The 17,391-nt window shown below is 40.2% G+C and overlaps 1 protein-coding gene across 6 annotated transcripts in view; it reads left to right on the top strand.

Annotated features, from left to right (window-relative positions):
* The window catches only part of tanc1b (tetratricopeptide repeat, ankyrin repeat and coiled-coil containing 1b), a 129,012-nt gene that overhangs the window by 831 nt on the left and 110,790 nt on the right, over window positions 1–17,391 (top strand). Inside the window, exon 2 of one of the 6 annotated variants that reach the window (XM_061841725.1) lies at window positions 11,757–11,819. The exons of 4 other annotated variants lie outside the window; for them this stretch is intronic. The gene's annotated coding sequence lies outside the window, so the exon portion shown is untranslated. Of the gene's footprint in view, window positions 1–5; window positions 36–11,756; window positions 11,820–17,391 lie in introns of those variants that run through there. One more of the 6 variants, XM_061841726.1, reaches the window with a different exon arrangement.

Raw genomic sequence — 17,391 nt, 5'->3', positions numbered from 1 at the left:
ATTGTTTTACGAAGACGGTTTGGCCAGTTGTCTGGGTTTGTATAGATATAAAACGATACATTGCTTTATATAATTTACACCGATATCGGTACTCGACCCACCTGATGTTAAATCGTTTTACAAATGATCTATTCTTTTGCTAAATATTTCGAAGAACGCTACTATTTCAGATTATTAAGCACTGACACCTGATAAAAAGATACTCGTGTGTTACTGACTTTTTACTTTTTTTAAACGGAGTCCTATGCCAGTTTGTTAAAAGTGATAAAATATCGTAAGAAAAGTCTTTTCAATTTCCGAGGTCAACTTTGATGAATAGATCGGATTCTCAACTCGGGAAAACTGAATAAGACGTTGCATGTGGGAATGTGGTCGTATACGATATATTTATAGCTTTCAGTGATAATATAATAATGTGTTATAATATAAACAATACCTGAAGCATGTGAAACTGCTATGTACAAAGTTTCAGTAAATGCAGTCATTACTCAGTAATACACGAAAATATTCTTCAAAATGCTGCATCTGTATCTCTTAATTAAATGTGTAGTTTGATGTTAAATGTTACCCTGTGATTAGTTGTTAAACCACAATCCTACCCACATATTGGACTTAAAACTATTATAAACAGTCTTGAATTCCCACAGAGAGTCAGACTGTCTCCTGCTTGATATGGAGATACTCAGTCAGTAATATATTTCCACTAGCACCATTTCAGGGCAATTTAACAGTAATTAAGGAATTATTCTAGTGCACTGCAATGGCAGCCAGATCCATCTTTACTTAAAACAAAGAAGTGGTATTAGAGGGAAGCTCCAGGAGAGATTGACTGCCTTCCAGTCTCAACACAGCTTGGTTCCTATGGTCCCTGGCCAATTGGCTCATAGCACAAGCTGGATCCAGAGCGACATTGTTATGACTGAGGAAGGGATCTTATTGGAACTAGTGACCTGATTGACAGCACATACAGTACTGAGTTTGTCACGATGGTGATGATGAGCAGGATGGGAATAATGTTCCCAAAGGAAAGGCTGGTTTGTAGCACAGTTGAGCAAGACATCTGAAAATTGGTCAGTTTTTATTTTTGGAAACAATTTTTTGACCATCAAGGGCACACACACAATTTCTTGGGAAGATTCTTCTTGTAAATATCATTTAGTTTATATTGACAGCGATTCCTTCAAAGTTACACACCATGTTCAAAGTAAGAATACGTTGTCACGCAGCACAAGTCAATGAGACAGTTACTCCCATACTTTCTCTTTTTTTCCCCATTTAATTTGGGGCTGAAACAGTCAAATAATTTGATTACTGAAAAAGATGAAAAAAAATCTTTGCAGTGATCCTTTTCCACACCGCCCATTACTCCAGTATCACACACCACCCCGTGTTCTAAATGAGTTTCCGTGATGGCAGTGAGGCGTGAGGAAAGAGTCCGTAAAAATGGAGAATTTTAAAAGTATGGGATCATTTCACAGCTAAAAATATGACAGCAAAGTACAGTGTGTCCACTGCAAAGCAGAACTGCTTTATGTACCACTATAGCAGATCTACGATCATCAAAGCATTTATTGACGTTAGCTAATTAACTGTAATCTACTACTGCTAGTTAGAACTTGAGTGTGTTCCCGCAAAAGCGGTCAAGGAGTGACACAGCCGTTGGCGTACGTTCAATGACTTTATTGAACAAACAGCAGCAAAATATATTTTTTTTCATCATAGCTTGTTTGGTGTAGTACTCGAGGGGCTCAAAGAGCTCGAAAAAACAACAACTGTGTTTTAACATACTTAGCCAGTTAACAGTCAGCCTCTAACCGAAGCCCACCAGAAGCCAACTTTTCACTCTCATTCACTGACAGGCCACACCCCTTTTAAAGACATACATATTCAAAGTCACAGATAGTTCAGCGTAAAGGATGAGCCCCAGGACCCCAAGTTGACAAAACTAAGACCTGCAACTCACAGGAACATGTAATTGTCTAATGATACAAACTAATTTTGAAAATATAATTAATTGATGGATCATTGGGCTAATTTGTAGAATAATGGATTCTAAAAATGTTTGCTATCTGCAGCTGTAATGTACAGTATTTTCTGAAGCTGTGCGATATGAACTACATTTTACATCTCAATAACGATATACTCGCTGTTGTGATTCCCCAAATTTTCATAAAATATGTGGAAGTTTTATGTGATCTTTTGTCAATATATGTATAAAATACTTGCAGACTACACAGTTGAATTAATACAAGGCTAATATAAATGAATTAAAACACAATTCTCCAGTGGCTAAATAAATACTGTTCTAAGTATGTGGTAGTTAAACCACTTCTCCAAGCAAACTCTTAAGTATGCCTTCTTTTTGGACAGTAAAAGTATTACCAAGCAAAAGAAAAGAAGCTACAAGATTCCTTAAGTAGTGGCAATGTAAATGCAACACTCTAAATGATACAGGTTTTATAGTATATTGTACGATATATGCGTTATATTGTTGTATCACCCAGCTTTACTACTTTCTATTTGTTTTTATGCTCGCAATTTGTGTTTTTTTTCTGTTCAAATAGGAATAAAAGCAAAATATGTTCTGTAAAATGGGAGGATTTGTGTGACTTGGTGGCAATATTTTTTTCGCATTGCATGACTTTGGGTTTTTCAATTTAATTTCCACCCTGACACCTTTCCAAATATGACACTTGGAATACAGACAATATGGAATACAGGAGGAGACATATCCCCGCAGTGGTTCATGTAATATTGCATCCGGCTGGTGGAATCTCAAGGCGGCATCTCTCTGACATGTTTTCCTGATCCAAAGATAAGTTGTGTTCAGTTGAGTGTATTAAAACAGATTTTGGCGAGCGTCATACTGTACAGCACATAAAGTGACAGCCATTCTTGAGGGTGAGGCATTTTTTATTAGTGTGATTGTACGGCCATGCTGTCTAATGTGATCAAATTGTGTGATTACTGGTAATGTCCAAATAAATGATTAGACCACTCTATTTAAGGTTGGAGGTGATGGTTTGGGTTTGTTTCCACAAGCTGAGCTGAAGCACTTGTTAATACATAAAGCTTGTGATTGTTTAGGATTTGAATTTCTCATGTGTAGTTCTCCTCCAGCTGTTCCTGCTTTAGATTTTTGAAAGCTTCAAAAAAGACAAAGACTGAGTGAGAGGAAAACAAGTACAGCTACTGCTGAGCCCCTCAAACCAAACTGCTGTCTCCCCTTCGGCAATTTGTACTTTGAAGCCTAGTAGATTCAATCCATTCACAATAGATCAACCCACCTCTTTCTATAAAGACTTGTATTAAAAGGTGATGTTGAAATTGACTGCTGGATAGGTGCCAGTTTCTTTCGAAGTACTGCCGGTGTGCCTTTGAGCAAATCAGCACAGTGCTTAAAAAATTCCCACTTTGGTGACCACACTAGCTTCCACTGTTCTGGGAAGATTTTCTCAAAGAATTTTGAGTGTGTCTGTGGGATTTTTTTCCCCAGTACATCCAGAAGAATGTGCGAGACCTGAAGTCGCAGTCTCTGTTGGAGTTCATCCCAAAGGTGTTTGATGAGGTTGAGATCAGGGCTGAGTCACGTGCTTCTCCTACAAACATGCCATTTGTACCCTGTTACGTGCCCTGGAGCACAGTCACGCTGGAACACAAAAGTAAATTTCACAAACTATTCGCACCAATTTGGAAAAGTACAGATGAACATTTAAGATTCATTACATGTAATGTATTTCTTTTGAACTTTTACAAACCATATAAAAAAAAAACGCATCACAAGCTGAACCAGCAATGCACTAGTACCCGTTTTTGTTGTTCTTGTTAAGATTGAGTAATAAGTACAAGTTATGTGTTATGTGAAAAAAAAATTGATAATTCTGCTAAGATGACCAAAAAAATTGGTCGACGCAGATATTTCCGCTTAAACGCAATAAAAAGTATTAATAAAATCATATTTGCGGGTCACTGTCCTCATTTACCTCACGAACATTTATTGCAGATGGCCGCACAGTTGGGCCAGTGGATAAGCATTGCCAAAAATGACACTGCTCTTATTCTGTGATTTTTAAACCACAATTAGAGTTGTAAAGATTACAGTACATATAACATGATGAGGTGGCACAGTGGAGCAAGTGTAGATAGAGCGTAGGCCTCACAGTTCTGAGGACCCCGGGTTCAATCCTGGCCCCACCTGTGTGGAGTTTGCATGTTCTCCCCACGCCTGTGTGGGGTTTTTCTCCGAGCACTCCAGTTTCCTCCCACATCCCCAAAAAACAAATGGTAGGTTAATTGAGGACTCAAATTTCCCATTGGTGTAAATTAAAGTGTGACGTGTTGTTTGTTTCTACGTGCACTGTGATTGGTTGGCAACCAATTCAGCGTGGACCCTGCCTCCTGCCCAAAGATAGCTGGGATAGGCCGGGCACTCTGATTTCCTCCCATATCCCAAAAACATTAATTGGAGGCTTTAAGTTGCTCATAGGTGTGATTGAGAGTGTGAATGGTTGTTTGTGTCTAATCAGTTCAGGGCATGACACGTTATAAAATGAAAGAGACAGGACAACTGAAGTGGTGCTTTATTAAACAATCACTTTTACACAACATGCCACACCGCAGCTTCATGACAGAGGAGGCATAGGCGTGTTGCACAAAGTCAAGCTGTGCTTACTGGACGGCTCGCGGGACAGCTGTTTCCGTGTCCTCCGAGCAGAGCACAATTTGCAATCGGCTAAAAGTGTTGTCATCTGTTTTAACCGTTAATTATCTCCACACAGCTGACATGGGTCATACCTGCAAGGTATACGTCAGCCTGGTGATGTGGTACTGATTGCGTAGTATTGGTGTATTACGAGTATGAGTACAGTGCAGAGTATATCACTAGTCTAAAATGTAACCCAATTTTAAAAATATATTTCTTAAACAAGTATTGTCCTTTAGCTGGGACATATCACCTGGGTCTACTACTGCCTTAGAGTAATGCAACTTTTTGATTTACAAAAAAACATTCCCATCTGCATTGGTCTGTTTTAGTGACTCCTGTCCACCTGAGGCCCCTTATTACCAAAGCCTCACAAGACGTAGAGTGACGTTCCCATTGAGATCAGCATGAGTGTGTGACGCGTAGATGCAAACACTGAGTGGAGGAATGGGGCAGCACTATGTGAAATTGCGTGGCCCGAGCACGCACATATTTGTGGCAAAGAACAAAAAAAAGTAGCTGTCGAACAATACTCGGGAATGTAAGTGTGTAAATGCAGAGGTCGGGACACTTGCACTCAGTTTCACACTTTAATTGCTCATAAAGCTTCCCAACTAGTTTTAACATTATTTATAGGCAAGTAAATGCAGAAGATACTCATTATGAGGACAGCGCGGCGGTCTAATGATTGTCTGATTTACAGTTCTGAAGTTCTGGGTTCCAATGTCATCCAAAGTCTGCTGGCATAGACAGCTCACCCATGACCCTAACTTAGAACAAAGAAGACAGAAAATGAATGATTGCATTATGATCATTCCCATGCTTGTCAAAGTTAGGAAGTTTTGGTATGAATGTAATTTTTTTAGCTGGTAACTATAAATAAAATGATTACTAATGAATCAATCAACAGGAATTTTGTTGGTCATGTGGAATTGTTGATTATGTCATAAATCAACTGAGCTAAAACTGTGCTCCACCTGTCTACAATTCAACAGTTCAATGAATCAGCAATTCATTGATTTTCCACAATTAAGCAAAATTAGTTTATTTGAAAGGTATGATATGTACAGTACTGTTCAAAATAATAGCTGTCCAATGTGACTAACCAGATTAATCCAAATTTTCAGTAGATTTTTTTTTTATTGCTACATGTCAAACAAGTTTCCAGTAGGTGCAGTAGATTCTCAGAAAACCAACAAGACCCAGAATTATGGTTCATTCAACATATTGTTCAGAAGAACGGCGTACTTTGATTCAAAGTTTGATTGGAGAGAGGAAATCGTGATAAAGAGGTGCAAAATTTTATACATTGTTCAGTTAAAATGATCTCTAATGCCTTAAAATGGACCGCAAAACAGAAGGCAGAAGACAGCTATCAAAATGGATCGCAGAATAATCAGAATGGCAAAGGCTCACCCAATGATCATCTCCTGGATGATCAAAGACAGTCTGGAGTTACCTGTAAGTACTGTGACCTTGAGAAGACGTCTGTGTGACGCTAATCTATTTTATTTGTGTCAGCGCCACATGCACGAGTATAAAGCGGCCTTAAGACTTGCTTGAGGTATGTTCACATACTCATAATATGATACGACTCGAAAGCAGCCAATTATATGTTACGTAGTTTAGCAAGCTAGTGCTATTACTCGGGGTTCTGTGTAAACATGCTGCCGTTCTGTTGAACACATGATCAGATCAGAGCAGCAAATGCCAACCTTTTTGGAGCTAAGGCAGTTACAGTTGAAAAATGTCACGCCACACCAACAAACAAAAATAACAAAAAGTAGATATATAAAAATTGTGTATGTATTTACTGCTATCTAATAGAAGACCATTAATTTTTTCTGTCTGTCACTATGCCTCACTGGCATAAGTATATGAACAAAGATAAATTATTGTAGATTTATACTTTTTGACCAATTACATCCAAGCATATTCAGTAAATTAAGATTTAAATTGACTCATTGCTCCATTTTGTGATCGGAACAGTGATCAGTTGTACTTTTTTTTTTTAAACTCTGTGATCGATGATCGTCTACAAAAATGCCCATTGTATAATACCTAAATATAACTTGTTGAAAATGGCTTGCACTTTTTGATGATGGAGTGTTAATGGATCATAATGACTCAACAGTTTTGTTTTTTTCCTGATAAGCAATTTATAGATGCAAGGTCTATGCAAAACGCTCGAGTACGCTTACGTACCTCATTTTGATCCATAATATACCGTTATGTCATTGTTATGCTTGACAATTCCAAGCATTTGAGAATTTTTTTCCTCTTTCCACCCCGGAGAAACTTTCTCCATCTTCTAAAGGCAACTTGTTAATATTTAACCCTTCTTCAAATACTAAGCTTCCCAGGAGGCAAATGTTTAGCTCAGTCCAGAAAGCAGTTTCACATTACTTTTTTATTCAGCTGAGCTCGTGGTTCATTAGCACATAAATAGCTCAGTGGGTTGTTAATAGAGGGATAGTGAGACAATTACTGGAGATAGCATCGCTTAATAAGTGATATTCCCATGAGGTTGATGATTTCTGAAGAGTTGCTTGGGTCAAGTGCAGTTGGTGTAGGAAGAGTTTGACATGAGAAAAACGGGCTTGCAAACTGCCTTACCATCTGACATTATCCAAAAATATATTTTATCCTAAGATCTGCCAAGCTAACATCCATGTTATTGCCTGTAGCCATCTTATTTTGGATTTGATCCTCGTGACACTTATAATTTTTTATGTGGAAAAACATGTACAATGTGTCGTCCTGGCTGTTTTAATTTCAGGTTTAGTCACTTTAGGGAGCCTGAGCTGTAACTGTAAGTACTGAGAACCCTGTAAAACATGCCTTGACATTTTGGAGGGGTAACCGTCATGGGACTGAAGTAAATTGCCTTTCACACACTGTCATCCCTGACAGGCATGAATTGACACATCAATCATGCCGCAAACCATCAAGGACAGGAAGCGTCATTCGCTTTCCCATGCTATTCTAATGACTGTTATCCACAGTAATAAACCACCTGGCTCTGCCGCCAGGCACAACTTCAAGTGCACCTGCAAAGTTAGATCTCACGAGAAGTTGTACAAATTCTACCATTCAATCCAATTTGTAGGGAAGCAATTATAATGAACATAAATAGCTGGGATAGGCTGCAGCACTCCCGTGACCGTTGTGAGGATAAGCAGCTTAGATAATGGATGGACAAATACAGTAAATGCAACGTGTTTTTGCTCCCGTTTTTCTTGAGCTGAACCATAAGATTTAGAATTTTTCCATGTACAAAAATGAGATTTCTACCAAATATTAATCACAGATCTGAGGTATCGAGCACTTCTTCTTTGCAGTGATAACCCATCAAATGCAGTGAAACTGTAAATGTTAGAATGGCCTTCTGTTGTGGGGCAGCCAAAGGCACACCTGGCAATAATCATGAACTCTAATCAGCAGTTCGAGGTCTATGTGTTATGTTGTTGAAGGAGCAGCACTTACTTATACATATTTAGACAAATTTGTGAAAAAAGAGAGCAAAATTGGCCTTTTCTCTCTCTCTCTCTCTCTCTCTCTCCTCTCTCTCTCTCTCTCTCTCTCTCTCTCTCTCTCGCTCCAAAAAAAGTAAAAGTCAGCTCATCAAAATTGGGGTTAAAAAACAGAAATGTTGGATTTATGCTTTCTTTCAGTGTAATATCCACTAACAGCTTTGGAATTCTGTCAAAATAGCGTTTTGGTTTGTTTTTTTTTTTTTCCGTGTAGCATGTCTGTGTGTGTTGTGTATGTTGTTGCAGGTACTTGCCATTTTTTTGTGGAATGTGTCATTACAGGGGGTTTTAAAGTGGAATATCTTGTCTTGTATTTAACAATGGGGACCATGTGATGTTGGCAAATTTGTGTACGTTTTTGTTCCAATATCATCCTTTGGCTTGTTCCTGGTATAGCAGCAATAAGCTTGTCATCTGTCTTTGATAAAGAAGCTTACGTATTTTCGTTACAACCACATCAGAGTAGGACCCTTCACATGCCAAAATTGCAATGACTTTTATGCACTCCTTCTGTTGTTGAATCACAGCTCTGCTTTTGTTCCACGGGTTTTCATGTGTTTTGGGTCAAAATCAATCCAGATCTTGAAAAACAAGTTGTTGCCAAGCAGCACCAGACTGGAATTGATCATCTTAGCCACACTTTGGGACGCTAGTTGCAGGAAAGACAGGTGTCAAGTTTAGCACCTTTCAGCCTGCCTTGTCAGCAAAATTAGGATGATGATTCCATATCTTGTGTTTCCTACTGAATTATTTTTGAGGGCATGTTGACCTGCACATGTGCAAGATCCTGTGTTGTTGCAGAAGTACAGATAACAGTCCACAGAATTGTTTTAGGATGTTTGAGCTCGGGCAACACGGGTTTTTTATTCAGCATGTCTTCCTCATCGTTGAGTGGTTCTGAGTTCGAATATCGACATGTTCTACCTTTACTTGCTTGTTTGGGTTTTCTTTGGATACACTGGCTTCCATCAACATTCCAAAAGCATGCATATTAGGTTAATTAAAGACTCTAAAATGTGCGTGTGAAATGTGAATGGAGGTTTGTCTAGATGTCCCCTGCACGTGACTGGCGACCGACCCAGCATGAACCACAACATCTCGGCCCACATCAACTGAAAAAGGCTTCAGCTCACCCGCCACCCTAATGAGGACAGGTGGTACAGAAAGTAGATGGACTAATAGATGGATGGAACATTGCTAAGCAGTGCTAATGGGATTCATATATAATCATACTTTGACTTATGAGTCCTTCATCCTCCAACTTTTTGTATTTACTGTATTAGCATTTGCATTAGTCATTGTATTTTGTGATATATTGCGAGCCAGAATTTATCTGAAGAGAAAGCAAGAGAGACACTGCTTTAGTGAAGTAAAAAAATAGGGCACTTAAGGTAGGATTATGCCTTAGCATGTGGGCAAGGAGAGCCACATTTGGCAGTGCGCTCTACCCTTTACTGAACAGGTCAAGCAGTCAAACACAAATGCAAATCGAGAACACTCTTAAGAAGCTGGTATAAGCCAGAACTCAGGCCCAGAGACTCACCTAACAGAGTCCAACTCATGATATCAGTCATCAGGCCACGGCCTTTAGAAGAACATTTAATACACAAATAATACATTGGATACAGAAATTATACTTTATAAAACCACTTCTTTGCATTCTCTTTAATTATGTTTTATCACTATTTTGTACAATGCAGTGTTAGTTTTTGTGATGAAAAACTTATGGCTGTTTCTTGGGCGCTGGAACTGATTAAAGGCATTTTAGTTAATTTCAATAAGGGATATTGACTTGACAAGCAGGTAAATTGAGTCACAAGGTTAGTCACACAACAAATGAAACTTCTTGGTGAGTTTAGTCCAGTTACCACTGTAACATACTTCTGGAGTGGAGCAAGTAAAACCTTATCTTCATTCATTAGAGAGCTGAGGTATTTGGAGGAAGTAGGAAGGTGGGGCTGGGAAGGATGCACTTGAGCCAGACCGGTAGGCTTGTGACATAAAAATGTCTGCCCTTTGTTCATTCCTTTCCTCTCAAGCCAGCGTGAAAAGTAACATTTGCTTACAATGGCCGACGTTAAGACGGAGCTGTCCTTCATACCTGCGTCCTCCACTTCCTCCATTAATGCCTGTGTTAGTTAACGGGCCATTGTTTACGCTCCGCCGCTGTACACAAATCAGGGCCAGCCTCTTTCCTGCGCTCTGTGAATAGACCATCAAAGAAAGGCTGTGCTTCCCACAAGCTTAACTCGTAGTGGTCAGTTCAGTGTATGACGGCGTGAGCGTCTGATCCGGCCCAAAGCTGACCTCACTGTGGCCCCTTAGCGTGACGGACCATCATCCTCCGTGTGCTGGCAAACTTGGCCAAAGAACCTATAATTACAGATAAAAGTGATGTTATTAATTTTAGCAGCATAACTTTAGTTTTAGTTTTTATTTAGTTTGGGAATGGCTTCAAGGGTTTTTACTGAGCCTGCTTTTTCAATGAAGTTTGGTAGGGTTGTGTATGATGAATTGGCCATATCTATATAAGGATAGTGTTTGTTCTCATGAGGGTCATGAAGCGCCATGTAAGGAGACAGACAGATTTTTATAACAATACTTACACAATAAATAGAATGTAATCCATTAATAACCAATAACATATGATCAGTTGGAACCTTCATACATGCAAATCAGTCGCCTTTTGTCAAAACCTTCCATTTTGACCTCAAAATAGGCCATTTACCTGAATCGTAGTGATAGGATGAGTTTTTCCTGGAGATGGGTGGGGTGCCGGTAGGTGGCGGTCAGAATCACTGATGTCATAGGCTGTTTCATACTTCTTGAACGCTGGCACTTAGACCACGCATTCGCCATACACTCACAGATGGAATTTCTGAATATTATTCCGCGGTGGACTAATGTGCGGCCCGAGGTTCCGCCTGCGCGCGGAGTTGCTGAGTTCAGAAGAAAACTTCTGCCACTTCTACTGTTAGTAAATAACGGTAATTTTATGCCATTACGCTGATCTAAATGTTGCTTGCTACTTTTGTTTCTGTGGATAAATTGTTACTTATTTATCAATTATTTTGTGCACGAGACACTGATTCTGACTTCTCCATCGTGTGCTTTCAATCCAATTTGAGTGCTAGTGACATTTAAGTCTAGTTCTCCAGTCAAATGACACAAATTCATGTGACCTCACACAAAGTCTTCCATTGGACTTCCTGGACATAGGTATTCACACTTTTTTTAGGGAGTTTTGCATAACACAGCATCATCAGAATTTGTACATTCGAAATTTTATTTAGTACTTTTTTCAAATTGATGTTCTTGCTGTAGTTAAAAAAAACAGTAGTGACTCATTATTTATGAGGTACTTAAGTAAGAATTTCACTGTGTACTTTTTACTCTTCAGTACTTTTTTTGTTTGTTTTTAATTTCAGTCACGTTATTGTCAAGTACAACAGTACTCTTACTTGAGGCCAATAGAGGAACCCCCCGCAGTTCAATGATCAACTTTGTGGTCTTGTCAACAGAGTTGTGTCTTGGACTCTCGGGTGAAGAGAGAAGTGGAACTGTCAACTGATCAACACTTGGTGGTGAGTTGGCTCTGATGGTGGGCGAAGATGCTTCTCCGATGTGGCAGGGTCAAACATATTGTGAGGGTCTGCTAGGAACTACTAGGAGAATCCCCTGTTAGAAGTTTCAACTCCCACATTAGACAGAACTTTGCCATGTTCTGAGGAAGGCGGAGGACCATTAGGTCTAAGTGGAACATGTTTGTTTCTATTGTTGAGGTGTCTGACTGTAACTGTGACCCAAATTATGTCGGTGCCTTACTTGGTGGCAATCCCTGAACCCGTTGGTGGAAGCCAGTGGTGAGGGATGCTGTAAAGTTCAAGGAGTCCTGTAGGGTACTCCAGGGGCAGCTGATTGCCACCGACAGGCCAAGCGGAATGCAGCTTCAGTGGTCGCTGAAACAAAAACTCGGGCATGGAAGGAGTTCAGTGAGGCTATGGATAAAGACTTTTGGATTGCTTCAAGGATATTCTGGTCCAGGGGGAAGCGGTGGACCATCAAGACTGTGTGTAGTGGGGATAGGGCACTGGTGGCCTCGACTCGGGATGTGAGTCAATGGGGAGAATACTTCGAAGACCTCCTCAATTGCAGCAACATGCCTTCCAATGAGGAAGCAAAGTCTGAGATCTCTGAGGTTGGTGCTACTATCTCCGGGGGTTGAGGTCACCGAACTGGTTAAAAAGCTCCTAGGTAGGAAGGCTCACCCGGAGTGCCTAAAGGCTCTGTATCTTGTGGGGTTGTCCTGGTTGACACGGCTCTGCAACATTGCGTGGACATCTCGGACAATGGCTCTGCATTGGCAGACTAGTGTGGTGGTCCACCTTTTTAAGAAGGGCAACTAGAGAGTATTTCAACTACAGGGGGATCATACTACTCGGCCTCCCTGGTAAGGTCTATTCAGGGGTGCTGGAGAGGAGGTGTCCATCGGGGAGTTGAATGCCAGATTCAGGAGAAGCAGTGTGGTTTTTCTCCTGGCTGTGAAACAGTGAAGAAGGCGTTCGATCATGTCTCTCGGGGAGTCCTGTAGGATTGCTTCAGGAGCATGGGGTATCGAACCACCTGATACGGGGTGTTCGGTTTCTCTACGACCAATGCCAGATATTGGTCCGCATTGCTGGCAGCAAGTCGGACTCCTTTCTGGTGAGGGTTGGACTGCGCCAAGGCTGCCTTGTTGAGGGTGAGCAAGTTCAACAAGAGAAAGGAGCTTTTGTTTGGATGTGGAAGGCAGACGTTAGTATGGCCAGTGAATTACACATTATTTTTTGGCATGGTTATAGGTGACAGTAATGTCTCAAAAAAAGAGGTTGTTCATCGATCACTGCTTATCCGCTTTTCATTGATTGAAAAAACTGCTTAGGCTCATGGAGCCTGCGTACCCGACATTTAAAGACAAGGCTTTGGAGTATTTTTTTAAGAAAAAAAAATCCCCCAAAGATTGGACTGGGTCATTGAAGAAAAGGAATTGCCAACAAAATACTGCAACTATATTCAGTGTATCGGTTTGTTGTATTCTTAATAGGTTGCTCTAGTCTGTTTCAACACCAGTGTAACTAAATATATCATGATGTGAAAAACCGGTCCGTGGTGTCAAATGGATTTGGTGGAAAATAAACCCTTCTGACTGCGGTCATGTCGAAGATGATCCAAGCTTCAGCTTGTACGCTGTTGTCTTCTGCTTAACAGGATAAAGCATGTTTCTACATGAACTGCTTCCCTGGGAGAGTCACCTGGGAGAAACAATTGTGTCCATATATATAGAAGAGTGCTCTGATATCTTTTGTAATAGCAAGTAGGCCTTATTAACCGCATGTCACACCAGCATTGTGGAGGTGGCGCTCTTGTCTTCTTCACAATCGGCTCATATTTGAACTCCTTCAAGACTGTGGTGGCCTGATATCACAAGTGGCAGTAACCCGAGGTGCCTCTTAACCACCTATAGTTTCCTACTTTTTTTTTTTTTAACAAAACACTTCAATTGGGCTGCAGTTTGTGACAATTTGGTTAACATGTTCCATCTAGGCGGCACGGTTGCGCAACAGCTTAGAGCATTGGCCTCACAGTTCTGAGGACCGGGGTTCAAAACCCAGCCCCGCATGTGTGACGTGTGCTTGTTCTCGCCGTGCCTGTGTGAGTTTTCTCCGGGTTTCTTGCCACATCTCAAAAACATGATTGCATTTAATTGTAGACTTTAAATTAAGCCTATGTGTGATTGTGAGTGCGACTGTTGTCTGTTTCTATGTGCCCTGCAATTGGCTGGTAACCAGTTCAGGGTGTATGTCACCTTCTGTCCGATGATAGCTGGGATAGACTCCAGCAATTTCTCGACCCTTGTGAGGCTAAGCGGCTGAGAAAATGGATGGATGTTTTTTTCCATGTTGTGCAGTGCAATTACTTCAAATGTCACTAGTGTGGAATTATCTCTAATGTCCTTATCACATCCTGTATAGTCACCCTATTACATTTATGTCTTTGGTATGGAACTGGAGTTGTTTCCCTGCTGACACAGAGAAAGTGTAAATATTGAGGGTCCATTTAGGCACAATGTGCACAAAGCATTGTGAATGTGGTATTTTGACTGCTTTGTTGTAGTATCAGAAGGCCCTCTCAAAGAGCCTGCATGCATACCACATAGCATAGCCCAAGGCCCCTTTCTTAGTATTTTTTTTTTTAAAGATCAAAGTTTAACTGTGTTACACCTTCAGCATTGTAATGTCTGATGTTGATTGTGTTCCCTTTTTGTACAATTAGTAGTTGTGCAAAACATCACTCATTTACTCAGCTTGTTTTTAGTTTCCATATGAAGTCAGCACATAGCAAGAGTTTACCCATAACACTCAACTCGTCTCTTACACATTTAGCTACATTACGTAGATAAGGAATTAGTCATTATATCATATAGGCCCAATATGTACCTTTCACCATAAATGGCTTATAGCAAAAAAAAAATAGGATTATACAAGTCTTGTGAAATACAAACACACACACACACAGACATATATGTATACACAATTGAAGTCAGAAGTGTACATACACTGTACAAAAACACATTTCCTTTTTTCCCCCCTCACTGTCTGAAGTCAAATCAGACTAAACCTTTTCTGTTTCAGGTCAGTCAGGATCACCAAAATTATTAAATTTTGCTTAATGCCACACAAATTACCATGTTTTTAAAGAAAATTATGTCATGGCTTTTAAAGCTCCTGCTTGGTTAACTGAAAACATGAGTTAATTGACGGCACACCTGGGGGTGTATTTAAGGCCACGCCTCAAACATTCTGCTTCCTTTTTTTGAAAGCATGGCAAAATCAAAAGAAATCTGCCAGGAAATTAGAGAGAGAATCGTGGAACCCCACAAGTCTGGCTCATCCTTGGGTGCAATTACCAGATGCATGAAGGTGCCACGTTCATCTGTTCAAACAATTACATGAGCCAGCCATCACCCCAGAGACGGCTCTGTGTCCCAGAGATGAATGTGTTTTGGTCTGAAATGTGCTAATCAACCCCTGTACAAAAGCTAAAGACCTTGTGAAGATGCTGAATAAAGATGGTTATCCACAGTGGAATGAGTTCTGCACTGAGATAGGTCCAAGGCCACTAACCGAAAATTAAGCCATTCCTTCTCCTCCTCAAAAAAAAAAAAAAAAAAAAATCCAGATTATAGTTTGCAAAATGACACAAAAAAGATCTTAATTTCTGGAGACATGTCCTGTGGTCTGATGAAACTAAAGTGGCCCTGTTTTCGGAACTTTGTCGATCTGTGAATACCATTCCAAATGTGGCGCATGGAGTTGGGAATATCACGTTTTGCGGTTGTATTGCTACAGCAAGAATTGGAGCTCTTCATAAAATAGGTCATGAAGAAAGAACTGATTGTAAGTGTTAATATTGTTTGTCTCTATGTGCCCTGCTAGTTCAGGGTGTGTGCCCTACCTCCTGCCCCATGATAGCTGGGATAGGCTCCAGCACTTCTGTGATCCTTCTGAGAATAAGCGGCTCAGATAATGAATGGAAGGATGTTAAGGGAATATCTCAAGTCATCAGCCTGGAAGCTAAAACTTGGGTGCAAATGGATCTTCAAAATGGACAGTGACCCTAAGCATACTGCCAAAATGGTTAAAAAGTGGCTTGAGAATTACAAAGTTAATGTCTTGGAGTGGCCATCACAAAGCCCTGATCTGAATCCCATCTTAAAAAGGCTGTATGAGCAAAGGAGGCCACAAACCTGATTAAGTTACACCAGTTCTCTCAGAATAGCCCAGGATTCCACCAGAGAACTGTCAGAAACTTGTTGAAGAGTCCCCAAAACGTTTGACCCAGGTCTGGCAGTTCACAGGAAATGGAACTCTCTACAAAGGAAATTTCTGTGAACTTATGACCTTGAGGAAAAGATAAAATTCTGTCGGAAATTCTCATTATTGTGGCATTTTAACACAGTTACATAATTTTGGTGAGCCTGACTGACCTGAAATAGTAGAGGTTTAGTCTAATTTGAATTCAGTCAGTCAGACAAAATGTCAAGTGTGTGTTTTTACATTGTGTATGTGAACTTCTGGCTTCAACTGTATTATATTTGTTCTCTTAACACCCCGAATCAAGGATAGTCTTATTGGGAGAAAAAGAAAATCTTTTGATAGTTGATGGAGTTTTGCAAGGTACCTTTCTAGAACTGTTGAAATTAAGCAAATAACACAGATAATTTGATTACAAAAAAGGTCAAAGCAAATATCTCTATGAAGCTTTGCAATTATTTTTAGAAATTGAGTAACCACTCTATGTAGAAATAAGTTGGTATGATGACAGCAAGCAAGGAGGAAAAAGTATGTAAAAGATAGAAAATGTCCAAACTTTGGACTCGTCGCAAGTCACTCAACATGCAGACATAGGCAGCCAAATCTACACTCGTATTCACTGATGCCTACGTTACTCAAGAGGCTAGCCCCCGCCCTTCAAGTCACAGATACTACTGTAGAACATGAGGATGGCAACCCCAAGTGGACCAAGACCTGCACATCATATGCACATTATTTTGCAGAATAATATAAAAATAAAGATTTTCATCAATCACTCCATTAATCAGAGAGATAAAAATATTCAATAGCTGCAGTCGTACTTAGATCCCATGTGCATACACTACAACAAGTGGGGAGGGGGTGGGGGGCAGACTTGATTGAGTGTGTTTTGTTTTTTATTGTGATAGAGCGACAGCCTAATACCACTTTAATGAAGGTTCTCCTTATGAGGTGAATGGCATTATAATCATAGAGATTTACTTTTGCTCGTGGTAACGGAAAGTGGGCTTTCAAAACAAGAGTAATTTTATTTGAACAAGTTCTCTAAAATCTTGACTTAAACTGTTTGAGTAGACAAGGCAGAGCTGTGATAACCCTCCACATACCCAAACGCCAATCAGAGCAGTGTTTTAACTGACATCATCAAGGACGGAAAGCGATGGATTGAGAGGCTCTCCCACAGCAACCAGAAAGTGGGCTTGAGTAGTTGAGAATGCCTGCACTTTTTGTGTTTCGTTTGTAAAGACAAAGCCCTTATTTGGAGGGAGACTTTCATTTTTCTTCACTGGAATGACTCCTCAGC

The sequence above is a fragment of the Syngnathoides biaculeatus genome, chromosome 14 (genome assembly GCF_019802595.1).
Source record: "Syngnathoides biaculeatus isolate LvHL_M chromosome 14, ASM1980259v1, whole genome shotgun sequence".
NCBI classification, from domain to species: Eukaryota; Metazoa; Chordata; class Actinopteri; order Syngnathiformes; family Syngnathidae; genus Syngnathoides; species Syngnathoides biaculeatus.
Note: the sequence above shows the minus strand (reverse complement) of the source record. Positions and strands in the feature narration are given on the sequence as shown.